Raw genomic sequence first — 17,292 nt, forward strand, 5'->3', positions numbered from 1 at the left:
TGTAAACAGGTGTAAGCAACACGTCGGGCTCTTTAGTTCCATATGAGAATTACTATATATTTAGCCACTGTGAATCAAATATATACCACAAATCTCACAACCGAATAGTCACGTGACCAGCCATGACGTCTAAATATTAAGGTCAAAGTCTGCTCCCCCTAACATGTATATGCTCGAGGGTCACCACAAGTCGCAACCACCAAACTATTTATTTATTAATATATCATCATCTATATATATTGATATAAAAAAGTACCAGTATATATGGGTCATGTAAACAATATGATTGTATGTAATAATATTCTTTCAAGACCTGTAATTAATACACATTAGTTGCTATAAAACACGAAAATATAAAATGTATACAAATGTGTATAAATACACATACCGCCCCGTGGCTGCCAGCAGGTGCAGGTACACAGGTCCGGGACCCGTACACCCGCCTCGCCACGGCCGCCTCACGCCTCAGTCACCCACGCTCACAGCGCTGGGTAGGGCACCGCTGCCATACTCCAGCGCTGGGCAGGGCACCGCTGCCATACTCCACACTAAGTACCTAATACTTTATTCTGTATTTTTTAGCCAGATTAAGCTACTAAGAGGAGATTTATTAGTAAACTTCAGTATTGATAATAGAGATAATCAAATACTGCAGTTTGAACACGGCTGTAATACTGCAGCGCGAATATGGCTGTAATACTATAGAGTGAACACGTGGAATACTGCAGTGAAGTTCACTGCTGTAATAGTGCAGTGATCACGGTTGTAATACTGCAGTGAACAGGGTTGTAATACTGCAAAGTGAACACGGTTTTAATAGAACAAAGTGAACTCTACTGTAATACTGCAGTGAACACGGCTGTAATACTGCAGAGTGAACATGGCTGTAATACTGCAGAGTGAACACGGCTGTAATACTGCAGAGTGAACACGGCTGTAATACTGCAGAGTGAACACGGCTGTAATACTGCAGTGAACACGGCTGTAATACTGCAGAGTGAACACGGCTGTAATACTGCAGAGTGAACACGGCTGTAATACTGCAGAGTGAACACGGCTGTAATACTGCAGTGAACACGATTGTAATACTGCAGAATACAGTTGTAATACTTAAGTGAACACGGTTGTAATAATGCAGTGAATACGGCTGTAATAATATACACTGTAAACACGGTTGTAATACTGCAAAACGGACATGGCTGTAATACTGCAGTGAATACGGCAGTAATACTTTAGTGAATAGGCTGTAATACTGTAGTGACCACGGCTGTAATACTGTAGTGAACACGGCTGTAATACTGCAGTGAACACTGCTGTAATAGTGCGGAGTGATCACAGCTGTAATCCTGCATGTGAACACTGCTAAAATACTACAAAATGAACACATCTGTAATACTGCAAAGTGAACACGGTTGTAATACTGCAGTGAACACGGCTGAAATACTGCAAAGTGAACACTTGTTTTAATACTGCATAGTGAACACGGCTGTAATACTCAAGATTGAACACGGTTTTTTCTACCAGAGACGAGGGCACACACATTTACAATGCTAATCACATACATACATTTTCTTCTCTCCTCCATGGACAGGGTTAGAAATCTGTTAAACTTGTAGTTCAGGGATTCATTGAACAATCAACCACAGAAGGTGTTGTAGTGCTTTTAAAATGCTAAGCTAACCTACATATGTTAATATATAGATACACAGATTTACGTCTGCTCTACAAAAAGCGTTCGATGTGTCTTTTACTTAGTGTCATTAATGTGCATTTACAAAAGTGAAATGTAATTCTAATCAGCTTCTACATATACTTTATACACATCCATATACATACACATACATATATATACATATAAATATATATTATATATATATATATATATATATATATATATATATATATATATATATATATATATATATATATATATATATATATATATATTAGTATATTTTGGTAGCAGTCTTTCCTGTAGACATATATTATTAAATATGACCGAAAAAGTAAGATTAATAATTCTAACACGAATTTTCTCAATCTTTCGTACATTACGCTTCACTGTTGGAGGTAAATCAAAAATCAATTCTCCAAAATTCATTTTTATTTCTAGTCTGACGCGACACGGGCGCGTTTCGTAAAACTTATTACATTTTCAAAGACTTTAGTTCACAAATACACAACTGAATAGAACTTACGTATCTCCGATTTTATATCTACATTTGAGTGAGGTGGAAGGGGTGATGTGGCATTAACACAAGACAGAACAAAGTGTGGTATTAATAGGGTATTAATTTAATCAACACAAGACAGAACAAGAGTATTAATAGGGTATTTCATCAACACAAGACAGAACACGAAACAATGGATATTGAATAGAAGTGTTTGTAGAAAGCCTATTAGTCCATATTTCTTGATGCTTCTATATTGGAGCGGAGTCTTGAGGTGGGTAGAATATAGTTGTGCAATAATTGGCTGTTGATTGCTGGTGTTGACTTCTTGATGTGTAGTGCCTCGCAAACGTCAAGCCGCCTGCTATCGCTGTATCTATCGATGATTTCTGTGTTGTTTACTAGGATTTCTCTGGCGATGGTTTGGTTGTGGGAAGAGATTATATGTTCCTTAATGGAGCCCTGTTGCTTATGCATCGTTAAACGCCTAGAAAGAGATGTTGTTGTCTTGCCTATATACTGGGTTTTTTGGAGCTTACAGTCCCCAAGTGGGCATTTGAAGGCATAGACGACGTTAGTCTCTTTTAAAGCGTTCTGTTTTGTGTCTGGAGAGTTTCTCATGAGTAGGCTGGCCGTTTTTCTGGTTTTATAGTAAATCGTCAGTTGTATCCTCTGATTTTTGTCTGTAGGGATAACGTTTCTATTAACAATATCTTTCAGGACCCTTTCCTCCGTTTTATGAGCTGTGGAAAAGAAGTTCCTGTAAAATAGTCTAATAGGGGGTATAGGTGTTGTGTTAGTTGTCTCTTCAGAGGTTGCATGGCTTTTCACTTTCCTTCTTATGATGTCTTCGACGAAACCATTGGAGAAGCCGTTATTGACTAGGACCTGCCTTACCCTACAGAGTTCTTCGTCGACTTGCTTCCATTCTGAGCTGTGGCTGAGAGCACGGTCGACATATGCGTTAACAACACTCCTCTTGTACCTGTCTGGGCAGTCGCTGTTGGCATTTAGGCACATTCCTATGTTTGTTTCCTTAGTGTAGACTGCAGTGTGGAAACCTCCGCCCTTTTCCATGACTGTTACATCTAGAAAGGGCAGCTTCCCATCCTTTTCCATCTCGTAAGTGAAATGCAGCACGGAACTCTGCTCAAATGCCTCCTTCAGCTCCTGCAGATGTCTGACATCAGGTACCTGTGTAAAAATGTTGTCAACATACCTGCAGTATATGGCCGGTTTCAAGTTCATGTCGACTAAGACTTTTTGCTCGATGGTACCCATGTAAAAGTTTGCAAACAGGACACCTAGGGGAGAACCCATGGCGACCCCATCTACTTGCTTATACATGTGCCCATCCGGGCTCAAGAAGGGTGCCTCTTTAGTACAAGCTTGGAGTAGTTTCCTCAGAATATTTTCTGGTATGTCAAGAGGAGTACAGGCTGGATCACGATACACTCTGTCGGCTATCATTCCGATTGTCTCGTCCACAGGTACGTTGGTAAACAGCGATTCTACAAACAGCATTGTACGTTGGTAAACAGCATTGAACAACTCCTCGACATCCTCACAGACCAACATCACCTCAGCACTGAAACAAGGATTATCAAGAAACTAACAACATTATATGGAGGACCTATGGCAATTCCACGACCAAGAGATGGCTTCCTGAACCTTGCAGGAATTAACCTCACTGAGGACCAAGTCACTCTCCTAAATCTGGGCATAAACTGTCATGTTATGTCCAGACCGAGTGAGATGGCCCGGAAAGTAGAGTTGGAAATTCTGTTGGACGACATATTCGACCTCGAGACACAAAAGAAGGTCACTACCAAAGATACCTTACAAGCAGAACTTATTGCAGAAGGAGGAAAGAATCGAGGCAACTACAGAAGCACCATACTGTCCCCCGAGCTTAAAGCGGCAGCTAAAAGCCTTCGTGAGAACAAGGAGATAGTTGTCAGGAGAGGTGACAAGTCGCCAATATATGTCATTCTTAAAAAAGACGAATATCTGGCGAAAATGAACATCATACTCTCTGACCAAACTAAGTTCCAAAGGGTAACGAAGGACACTACAGCCGAATTAAAAGCAAAGGTCAACAAACTGATCGAAACTGTGAACGCCAAGAAATCCGGACTCCACCTGCCAAAGATCATTGGGGAATATAAACCTGGATATGCGTATGGAAATGTCAAGACGCACAAGCCTGGAAACCCACTTCGGCCAATCATTAGCCAGATACCCACACCCACGTACAGACTGGCGAAGCGACTCAACGGCCTGCTGACTCCTTATGTTCCTTGCGCCTTCAGCCTGAAGTCTCCAAAGGAATTTGTTGACTTACTGCGGGGCACACGGGCCACAGGGATAAGAGCCTCGTTGGACGTAGAATCGCTGTTTACCAACGTACCTGTGGACGAGACAATCGGAATGATAGCCGACAGAGTGTATCGTGATCCAGCCTGTACTCCTCTTGACATACCAGAAAATATTCTGAGGAAACTACTCCAAGCTTGTACTAAAGAGGCACCCTTCTTGAGCCCGGATGGGCACATGTATAAGCAAGTAGATGGGGTCGCCATGGGTTCTCCCCTAGGTGTCCTGTTTGCAAACTTCTACATGGGTACCATCGAGCAAAAAGTCTTAGTCGACATGAACTTGAAACCGGCCATATACTGCAGGTATGTTGACGACATTTTTACACAGGTACCTGATGTCAGACATCTGTAGGAGCGGAAGGAGGCATTTGAGCAGAGTTCCGTGCTGCGTTTCACTTACGAGATGGAAAAGGATGGGAAGCTGCCCTTTCTAGATGTAACAGTCATGAAAAAGGGCGGAGGTTTCCACACTGCAGTCTACACTAAGGAAACAAACATAGGAATGTGCCTAAATGCCAACAGCGACTGCCCAGACAGGTACAAGAGGAGTGTTGTTAACGCATATGTCGACCGTGCTCTCAGCCACAGCTCAGAATGGATGCAAGTCGACGAAGAACTCTGTAGGGTAAGGCAGGTCCTAGTCAATAACGGCTTCTCCAATGGTTTCGTCGAAGACATCATAAGAAGGAAAGTGAAAAGCCATGCAACCTCTGAAGAGACAACTAACACAACACCTATACCCCCTATTAGACTATTTTACAGGAACTTCTTTTCCACAGCTCATAAAACGGAGGAAAGGGTCCTGAAAGATATTGTTAATAGAAACGTTATCCCTACAGACAAAAATCAGAGGATACAACTGACGATTTACTATAAAACCAGAAAAACGGCCAGCCTACTCATGAGAAACTCTCCAGACACAAAACAGAACGCTTTAAAAGAGACTAACGTCGTCTATGCCTTCAAATGCCCTCTTGGGGACTGTAAGCTCCAAAAAACCCAGTATATAGGCAAGACAACAACATCTCTTTCTAGGCGTTTAACGATGCATAAGCAACAGGGCTCCATTAAGGAACATATAATCTCTTCCCACAACCAAACCATCGCCAGAGAAATCCTAGTAAACAACACAGAAATCATCGATAGATACAGCGATAGCAGGCGGCTTGACGTTTGCGAGGCACTACACATCAAGAAGTCAACACCAGCAATCAACAGCCAATTATTGCACAACTATATTCTACCCACCTCAAGACTCCTCTCCAATATAGAAGCATCAAGAAATATGGACCAATAGGCTTTCTACAAACACTTCTATTCAATATCCATTGCTTCGTGTTCTGTCTTGTGTTGATGAAATTAATACCCTATTAATACTCTTGTTCTGTCTTGTGTTGATGAAATTAATACCCTATTAATACCACATTTTGTTCTGTCGTGTGTTAATGCCACATCACCCCTTCCACCTCACTCAAATGTAGATATAAAATCGGAGATACGTAAGTTCTATTCAGTTGTGTATTTGTGAACTAAAGTCTTTGGAAATGTAATAAGTTTTACGAAACGCGCCCGTGTCGCGTCAGACTAGAAATATAAATGAATTTTGGAGAATTGATTTTTGATTTACCTCCAACAGTGAAGCGTAATGTACGAAAGATTGAGAAATTTCGTGTTAGAATTATTAATCTTACTTTTTCGGTCATATTTAATAATATATGTCTACAGGAAAGACTGCTACCAAAATATACTAATAAATATATATATATATATATATATATATATATATATATATATATATATATATATATATATATATATATATATATATATATATATATATGTCGTACCTAGTAGCCAGAATGCACTTCTATGCCTACTATGCAAGGCCCGATTTGCCTAATAAGCCAAGTTTTCATGAATTGTTTTTCGACTACCTAACCTACTTAACCTAGCCTAATCTAACTTTTTCGGCTACCTAACCTAACCTAACCTATAAAGATAGGTTAGGTTAGGTTAGGTAGGGTTGGTTAGGTTCGGTCATATATCTACGTTAATTTTAACTCCAATAATAAAAAATTGACCTCATACATAATGAAATGGGAAGCTTTATCATTTCATAAGAAAAAAATTTGAGAAAATATATTAATTGATGAAAACTTGGCTTATTAGGCAAATCGGGCCTTGCATAGTAGGCTGAGAAGTGCGTTCTGGCTACTAGGTACGACATATATATATATATATATATATATATATATATATATATATATATATATATATATATATATATATATATATATATATGTCGTACCTAGTAGCCAGAACTCACTTTTTGGCCTACTATTCAAGGCCCGATTTACCTAATAAGCCAAGTTTTCCTGAATCAATATATTTTTTCTAATTTTTTTCTTATGAAATGATAAAGCTACCCATTTCATTATGTATGAGGTAAATTTTTTTTTATTGGAGTTAAAATTAACGTAGATATATGACCGAACCTAACCAACCCTACCTAACCTAACCTCACCTATCTTTATAGTTTAGGTTTGGTTAGGTAGCAGAAAAAGTTAGGTTAGGTTAGGTTAGGTAGGTTAGGTAGTCGAAAAACAATGAATTCATGAAAACTTGGCTTATTAGGCAAATTGGGCCTTGCATATTAGGCCGAGAAGTGCGTTCTGGCTACTAGGTACGACATATATATATATATATATATATATATATATATATATATATATATATATATATATATATATATATATATGTCGTACCTAGTAGCCAGAACGCATAGTAGCCTTGCATATTAGGCCGAGAAGTGCGTTCTGGCTACTAGGTACGACATATATATATATATATATATATATATATATATATATATATATATATATATATATATATATATATATATATATATATATATATATATATATATATATATGTCGTACCTAGTAGCCAGAACGCACTTCTCGGCCTAATATGCAAGGCCCAATTTGCCTAATAAGCCAAGTTTTCATGAATTCATTGTTTTTCGACTACCTAACCTACCTAACCTAACCTAACCTAACCTAACTTTTTCTGCTACCTAACCAAACCTAACCTATAAAGATAGGTTAGGTTAGGTTAGGTAGGGTTGGTTAGGTTCGGTCATATATCTACGTTAATTTTAACTCCAATAAAAAAAAATTTACCTCATACATAATGAAATGGGTAGCTTTATCATTTCATAAGAAAAAAATTAGAAAAAATATATTGATTCAGGAAAACTTGGCTTATTAGGTAAATCGGGCCTTGAATAGTAGGCCAAAAAGTGAGTTCCGGCTACTAGGTACGACATATATATATATATATATATATATATATATATATATATATATATATACATACTGTATATATATATATATATATATATATATATATGTCGTACCTAGTAGCCAGAACGCACTTTTCAGCCTAATATGCAAGGCCCGATTTGCCTAATAAGCCAAGTTTTTTTAATTGTTTCTCGACTACCTAACCTACCTAACCTAACCTAACCTAACTTTTTCGGCTACCTAACCTAACCTAACCTATAAAGATAGGATAGGTTAGGTTAGGTAGGGTTGGTTAGGTTCGGTCATATATCTACGTTAATTTTAACTACAATGAAAAAAAATTGACCTCATACATAATTAAATGGGTAGCTTTATCATTTCATAAGAAAAATATTAGACAAAATATATTGATTCAGGAAAACTTGGCTTATTAGGCAAATCGGGCCTTGCATAGTAGGCTGATAAGTGCGTTCTGGCTACTAGGTACGACATATATATATATATACATACATACTGTATATATATATATATATATATATATATATATATATATATATATATATATATATATATATATATATATATATATATATATATGTCGTACCTAATAGCCAGAACGCACTTCTCAGCCTACTATTCAAGGCCCGATTTGCCTAATAAGCCAAGTTTTCATGAATTAATGTTTTTTCGTCTACCTAACCTACCTAACCTAACCTAACCTAGCTTTTTTTGGCTACCTAACCTAACCTTACCTATAAATATAGGTTAGGTTAGGTTAGGTAGGGTTGGTTAGGTTCGGTCATATATCTACTTTAATTTTAACTCCAATAAAAAAAAATTTACCTCATACATAGAGAAAAGGGTTGCTTTATCATTTCATAAGAAAAAAATTATAGTAAATATATTAATTCAGGAAAACTTGGCTTATTAGGCAAATCGGGCCTTGAATAGTAGGCTGAGAAGTGAGTTCTGGCTACTAGGTACGACATATATATATATATATATATATATATATATATATATATATATATATATATATATGTCGTACCTAGTAGCCAGAACGCACTTCTCAGCCTACTATGCAAGGCCCGATTTGCCTAATAAGCCAAGTTTTCATGAAATGTTTTTTTCGACTACCTAACCTAACCTAACTTTTTCGGCTACCTAAGCTAACCTAACCTATAAAGATAGGTTAGGTTAGGTTAGGTAGGGTTGGTTAGGTTCGGTTATATATCTACGTTAATTTTAACTCCAATAAAAAAATTGACCTCATACTGAATGAAATGGGTAGCTTTATCATTTCATAAGAAAAAAATTAGAGAAAATATAATAATTCAGGAAAACTTGGCTTATTAGGCAAATCGGGCCTTGCATAGTAGGCCGAGTACGACGTTCTGGCTACTAGGTACAACACATATATATATGTATATATATATATATATATATATATATATATATATATATATATATATATATATATATATATAAATATATATATATATATATATATATATATATATATATATATATATAATATATATATATATATATATATATATTGTATATATATATATATATATATATATATATTATATATATATATATATATTATATATATATATATATATATATGTCGTACCTAGTAGCCAGAATGCACTTCTCGGCCTACTATGCAAGGCCCGATTTGCCTAATAAGCCAAGTTTTCCTGAATTAATATATTTTCTCTAATTTTTTTTAATGAAATGATAAAGCTACCCATTTCATTATGTATGAGGTCAATTTATTTTTATTGGAGTTAAAATTCCCGTAGATATATGACCGAACCTAACCAACCCTACCTAACCTAACCAACCCTACCTAACCTAACCTAACCTATCTTTATAGATTAGGTTAGGTTAGGTAACCGAAAAAGTTAGGTTAGGTTAGGTTAGGTAGGTTAGGTAGTCGAAAAACAATTAGTTCATGAAAACTTGGCTTATTAGGCAAATCGGGCCTTGCATAGTAGGCTGAGAAGTGCGTTCTGGCTCTAGGTACGACATATATATATATATATATATATATATATATATATATATATATATATATATATATATATATATATATATATATATATATATATATATATATATATATATGTCGTACCTAGTAGCCAGAACGCACTTCTCAGCCTACTATGCAAGGCCCGATTTGCCTAATAAGCCAAGTTTTCATGAATTAATTATTTTTCGACTACCTAACCTACCTAACCTAACCTAACCTAACTTTTTCGGCTTCCTAACCTAACCTAACCTATAAAGATAGGTTAGGTTAGGTTAGGTAGGGTTGGTTAGGTTCGGTCATATATCTACGTTAATTTTAACTTCAATAAAAAAAAATTGACCTCATACATAATGAAATGGGTAGCTTTATCATATCATAAGAAAAAAATTAGAGAAAATATATTAATTCAGGAAAACTTGGCTTATTAGGCAAATCGGGCCTTGCATAGTAGGCTGAGAAGTGCATTCTGGCTACTAGGTTGCATAGTAGGCTGAGAAGTGCATTCTGGCTACTAGGTACGACATATATTTATATATATATATATATATATATATATATATATATATATATATATATATATATATATATATATATATATATATATATATATATATATATATATATCGTACCTAATAGCCAGAACGCACTTCTCAGCCTACTATGCAAGGCCCGATTTGCCTAATAAGCCAAGTTTTCCTGAATTAATATATTTTTTCTAATTTTTTTCTTATGAAATGATAAAGCTACCCATTTCATTATGTATGAGGTTAATTTTTTTTTATTGGAGTTAAAATTAACGTAGATATATGACCGAACCTGACCAACCCTACCTAACCTAACCTAACCTATCTCTATCGGATAGGTTAGGTTAGGTAGCAGAAAAAGTTAAGTTAGGTTAGGTTAGGTAGTCGAAAAAACATTAATTCAGGAAAACTTGGCTTATTAGGCAAATCGGGCCATGCATAGTTGGCTGAGAAGTGCGTTCTGGCTACTAGGTACGACATATATATATATATATATATATATATATATATATATATATATATATATATATATATATATATATATATATATATATATATATATATATATATATATATATATATGTCGTACCTAGTAGCCAGAACGCACTTCTCAGCCTACTATGCAAGGCCCGATTTGCCTAATAAGCCAAGTTTTCCTGAATTAATATATTTTCTCTAATTTTTTTCTTATGACATGATAAAGCTACCCATTTCATTATGTATGAGGTCAAATTTTTTTTATTGTAGTGAAAATTAACGTAGATATATGACCGAACCTAACCAACCCTACCTAACCTAACCTATCTCTATAGGTTAGGTTAGGTTAGGTAGCCGAAAACGTTAGGTTAGGTTAGGTTGTCGAAAAAACATTAATTCATGAAAACTAGGCTTATTAGGCAAATCAGGCCTTGCATAGTAGGCTGAGAAGTGAGTTCTGGCTATTAGGTACGACATATATATATATATATATATATATATATATGTCGTACCTAATAGCCAGAACTCACTTCTGAGCCTACTATGCAAGGCCCGATTTGCCTAATAAGCCAAGTTTTCATGAATTAATTGCTTTTCGACTACCTAACCTACCTAACCTAACCTAACCTAACTTTTTCGGCTACCTAACCTAACCTAACCTATAAAGATAGGTTAGGTTAGGTTAGGTAGGGTTGGTTAGGTTCAGTCATATATCTACGTTAATTTTAACTCCAATAAAAAAAAATTGACCTCTTACATAATGAAATGGGTTGCTTTATCATTTCATAAGAAAAAAATTTGAGAAAATATATTAATTCAGGAAAACTTGGCTTATTAGGCAAATCGGGCCTTGCATTGTAGGCTGAAAAGTGAGTTCTGGCTACTAGGTACGACATATATATATATATATATATATATATATATATATATATATATATATATATATATATATATATATATGTCGTACCTAATAGCCAGAACGCACTTCTCAGCCTACTATTCAAGGCCCGATTTGCCTAATAAGCCAAGTTTTCATGAATTAATGTTTTTTCGTCTACCTAACCTACCTAACCTAACCTAACCTAGCTTTTTTTGGCTACCTAACCTAACCTTACCTATAAATATAGGTTAGGTTAGGTTAGGTAGGGTTGGTTAGGTTCGGTCATATATCTACGTTAATTTTAAATCCAATAAAAAAAAATTGACCTCATACATAGAGAAAAGGGTTGCTTTATCATTTCATAAGAAAAAAATTATAGTATATATATTAATTCAGGAAAACTTGGCTTATTAGGCAAATTGGGCCTTAAATAGTAGGCTGAGAAGTGAGTTCTGGCTACTAGGTACGACATATATATATATATATATATATATATATATATATATATATATATGTTGTGCCTAGTAGCCAGAACGTCCTGCTTGGCCTACTATGCAAGGCCCGAATTGCCTAATAAGTCAAATTTTCCTGAATGTATGTATTTTTCTAGTTTTTTTCTTTATGAAATGATAAAGTTATTCAATTCACTATGTATGAGTTAATTTTTCTTATGGAATGATAAATCTATCCATTTCATTATGTTTTAGTTCTTTTTTTGTTAATTTGAGTTATAACTAACATAGATATATGACCGAACCAAACCAACCCTACCTAACCTAACCTTCTTCTTCTTGATAGTAGGTGCAGTTTGCATGAAGGGTTTGTCCTCCCGATGACTGCACCAGTATAGATGTTGGTGGAGGCGTTTATGTTGAAGAGGATAAGAGTTTCAAAAGTGCTTGTTGCGTTGTGCTGTAGACAGAGGAGCGGCGACTAGAAACAGAGGTGTGTGTTAGAGGGAGACTTGCCGCACTGTAGGACGGTGTGTTGTGTTTATGGCGTCAGCTGATCCTTGGTGTTGCGACGAGGCAGTTGTTTTCTGTGTTTAGCTGTTGGTGGCGCCAGGTATAAATGTGGCGCGGGTCAGATGTGACCCAATTTGTTGGTCGATTGGAGATATTTAGCCAGTGCTTTGACTATTTGGTATTTTTCTTGTAACGAGTGGTCACCGCCTCTTAATATATGCTCGATGTTAAAGGGTATTTTAAGTGAGATAAGTACTTGTTTGAAATTTACTCTGGCACTATAATGTCGGAAGCAATGTAGGAGATAGTGTTCGATTGTTTCAGGCACCTGACAGTGGATGCAGTGTTCGTTGATGTCTGTTCTGTACTTAGAGCTGTGTGCTGCTAGTTTGGTGTGTCCCAGCCTTAATCTGGTCATCGCTATATCAATTTCTCTGCTTTTATATCTGACATGTTTCCAAGTTTCCCATTTCTTTTTAATAGACCCATAGTACAAAGGTGAGCATGACGTTTTCCATTTTGTCGCAAAATCTTGGGTGATGGTATTTTTGAAGGCTCCTTTTCGTGCAACATGGGGAATTGGATGATGGGTAATGTGAGGCGTGTTGTGCATTGCTTTGGCTAGTTGATCTACTAGTTCATTATGGAGAATACCACAATGCGCTGGGACCCATTGGATAGAGGTATCATAACCGTTCAATCGATGTTCATGAAGAAGTTGAAGACATGGGTAAACAAACTCCTTGCACGTTTTTGAAGACTACGTATTGAAGACTACGTAATTGCTTGAATCGCACTCTTGGAGTCACTGCAGATTGTATGTCCCGATTGGTAATGTTGTGATTATTTGGAGAGCTTGATATAAGGCATATAATTCAGCTGTGAAAACAGATAATTGGTTTGGTAACCGCCATCCCTGCTTGAGATGGTATTCCGGTATCCATACAGCGCTAGTGACCGAGGGTACGTTGTTCATGATGATGCGAGATCCATCTGTATAAATCGCTGTGGTATTTGGGTAGCAATTTTTCATTGTTGAGAGAAAGACTGAGGCTATGGCTGAGTTTGGTGCAGACTTTGGAATGTTGTCTTCAAGTTGTATTGCTGTATTAGGAGTTGTATAAAGCCAGGGTGGAATAGGGGGAACAGTAAGTTGGGTTTCCGAGTTTTGGAAAAGAGAGAGGTCTATATTGAGGTTATTTGTAGCCCGTGTGAGGAAAGGTTGTGAGTGATTGGTTGGGAAGCGGGGGTTATGTGGGTTAACTGTTGGGTTAATTTTTGATCTGTATGGGTGTGTCTGGTGAGCAGTGGTACAGAGTGACAGATAGTTGGCACACATTATGTCTCGTCTGGTGGCTAGGCTTGTGAGGCTCGTTTCCCTGTAAAGTCCAAGGATAGGAGTGGAACGCATTGCGCCACATATAAGTCGCATGGCATTGTTTTGGATGACCTCTAGGCTCTGTAGGTTAGTAGGCGCAGCCGACGCATATGCTTGGCAACAATAGTCTAGTTGGCTGCGAATGTAGGTTGTATAGAAACGGAGCAGGATTTTATGGTGTGCTCCCCAGGTGGTGCCAGTGAGGGCTTTCAGTATGGAGAGTCGGGGTTGTGTCGTCTGTTTAAGGTGTTGAATGTGTGCTTTCCAGGTAAGCAAGGGCGAGTCTAAGTGCATACCAAGGTATTTATGTTCTCATACGTGTTGGATGGGAGTGTTGTGTATTGTGAGGGGTGGGTAGATGAACAAGTCTTTTTTTAGTGAAAATTTGATAATAGGTTTTGATAGTACTAACTTGAAGGCCCCATTGTTGTGTCCAATCTATGAAGTGATCAAGTGCTGTTTGCATTGTTGAGACTGTATTAGGTAAGGCGTTGTCTGAATAATACAGTGTTAAGTCGTCGGCGTACGTCGAGAGGTTAACAGGATGGGTGTTAGGCAAATCTGCTAAGAATGCAGCAAAAAGGGTTGGGCTTAGTATGGAGCCTTGTGGGACACCAGTTTGTATTGGGATGTCATCGGAAAACTCGCCTTGTATATAGAATTTAGAGGTCCTGTTCGTAAGATAGGATTTTAACCATAAAAGTAATCATCCCTGTACGCCTAAACGCGCAAGCTTTGCGAGGAGGCAAGTATGAGGAATGCTATCAAAAGCTCCTTTGAGGCCTAAGTAGAGAACAATACAAAATTTGCTGCTTCTGAGGGAGGTGCGGATTTCATGTTCAAGGCAAAGTATTTGATCGAGTGTGGAGCATTGCGGTCGAAATCCAGCTTGGAGTGACGGTATAATATTATTATATTCTAGGTACCATTGGAGGCGAGTATGTACTAGTCTTTCCATGACTTTACTGAGACATGATAGTAGGGAAATAGGTCTATATGACGCAGGTTGGGATGGGTCTTTTCATGGTTTAAGGAACGGAAGAATAATACTGGTCTGCCATTGTGAGGGAATATTTCCGTGAGTCCAGCATAGGTTGTAATAGTTTAGGAGAGTACTATGTGCAGTTCATGGAAGATGTTTAATGAGTTCATATGGAATTCCATCCTCTCCAGGTGCCTTGCCAAGAGGTAGGCGGGTTAAGGCTAATTGTAGCTCGCTTAAGGTGTACATGTTATCAAGTCATGGCATGGGTAGCAGTATGGCACGGTCTATTTCTTGTCTGAGGGGGAGTTCTTGGGCATGAAAGAAGGGTGTTGAGAGGGTAACTTTAAGACATTCAGCAAGAACATTTGCACGCTCCTGAGGTGTTTGACAGAGTGAACCGTCGATCATCAGGGGGAACGAAGGGAATGTTGGGCGACCTTTAATGCTATTAAATGTCCCAGACTTTTGAATGTGGCGTAGTGGGTGTGAGGCTATCACAAAATTTTGCCCATGATGCTCGCTTTGCTGACAGTATGGTTTTTTTGGCTTCTGCTGTAGCCCACCGGAGATTAACCCAGTTCTGTAGGGAGGGTTGACGTCTTTGTTTTTGTATGGCTCGTCGGCGTAAAGCGACTGTTCGTGCACATTCCGCGTTCCACCACGGTTTAAGTGGTTTGTTGGACCTATGTCCTGAAGTTTTCTTGAGCATTTGGGTTGCTGCCGAATTTATGGCCGAGGTGATTGTGGACAGTCGCGTGTTTGGGTCTACATCGTCTGTATCTGGGAGACAGACAGTATCAGCCCATTTTTTCTTATCTAGTTTCTTAATGTTCCACTTGGGGAGCGTTAGGGGGTGGGTTGGTGGCTGAAAGTTAGTAAATTTTATAATGAGGGGTTTGTGGTCACTTCCAATATCTGGTCCAGTATGAAACTGTAGTTCATGTTGAAAGTGTGCAGAGCCAAAGCAGATGTCCAATGAGGCTTCATAATTGGTTCTGTAGTTAAAGTAGGTTGCAAGGTTGGGCGGCGAAAGAAGAATATATGGTGTAGTGTCTAAGTAGTTATATAAATTGGTGCCTACAGTATTTTGGGTACCTCTACTCCATGTGGGGGGGTTTGCATTGAGATCACCTGTAACAATGATCAGTTGCTGTAATTGGTTTAGATAGAATTCTAGTTCATTAAATTTATTGTGCCACCAGGGTTGTATATACCCAGAAAGGATATGTGTGTACCATTGTAGGGTATTAGGCATGCTAAAATTTCTAGTTTACCATTTACAAAATGTGTAAGCGTTACAGGTTTACATGTCATGTTACTCTGTGTTAGGAGGAAAATACCACCACCCATACGGTTTGGTCTGTCCAGTCTCTGCATCTGAAAGTTTTTAAAAATAGGATTTTGTTTAGGGGTGAGCCAGGATTCGGTTATGAAAGCTAAGTCCGGTTTGGATGAGTAAAGGAATTGTTTAAGTTCTGTTAGAGATGTTTTAATGCTTTTTGCGTTCCAAGTCATGAATGTTAGGGGAGCCATTTAGGATGTGTGGGTTATGGATGTGTCTGTTTTCCTTGGCATGCCAGTAGTAGTACGTGTTGGATACCTAGATGTGGATGTGGGCTGTGTCTTACTCTTGGTACTGGCGGTTTGGGTTTGTGGCAAGTCAGCCTGTGGAATGATTTTGGTAAGGCGTGCTAGGGAGTTATTTATGAGTTTTTCTATCATCTGTTCAAACAATGTGTGTCCAGCAAAGGTGGCTTTGTTTGGGCGGATGTCAGTGTCTGTAGCTGTTAATGGGATGTCTTTTGGGTCAGCCTCAGGGGTGGGTTGTGTTACTTGTGTAAAGAATTTAGTTAGAAGTCGGTCCAGCGTCTTTTCTAGTGCATTTTCAATGCGAGTGACAAGAGTTTCAACAAGATCAGGGTTCAGTTGTGCATTTTGTGAGGGATGGTTGGACCCTAGGGTTGTGGGAGTGTCGGTGACAGATATATCAGGTACAAGCAAAGGCTGTGTTTGAGTGTGAGGTAGTGTTTGATGATGGGCTGTGTTAGGTTGTTTCAGTGTACTACTGTATAGCAGGTTGTTGGTAGGGAGAACCTTAGTTTTTGCTGCTGCTGCTATGTATGAAGGACATTGTTTGAATGTAATGTCGTTGTCGCCACCACAGTTTGAGCAGGTAAGTGTATCTGAT

The 17,292-nt window shown here is 37.7% G+C and overlaps 1 protein-coding gene across 1 annotated transcript in view; it reads left to right on the top strand.

Moving 5' to 3' along the window:
• Positions 1–451: 451 nt before the first annotated feature.
• Positions 452–17,292, top strand: part of LOC123755189 (SET and MYND domain-containing protein 4-like) — a 53,752-nt gene continuing 36,911 nt past the window's right edge. The window contains exon 1 of the mRNA XM_069332700.1: positions 452–552. The gene's annotated coding sequence lies outside the window, so the exon portion shown is untranslated. The remainder of the gene's footprint in view (positions 553–17,292) is intronic.

This window comes from Procambarus clarkii, chromosome 28 (genome assembly GCF_040958095.1).
Source record: "Procambarus clarkii isolate CNS0578487 chromosome 28, FALCON_Pclarkii_2.0, whole genome shotgun sequence".
NCBI classification, from domain to species: Eukaryota; Metazoa; Arthropoda; class Malacostraca; order Decapoda; family Cambaridae; genus Procambarus; species Procambarus clarkii.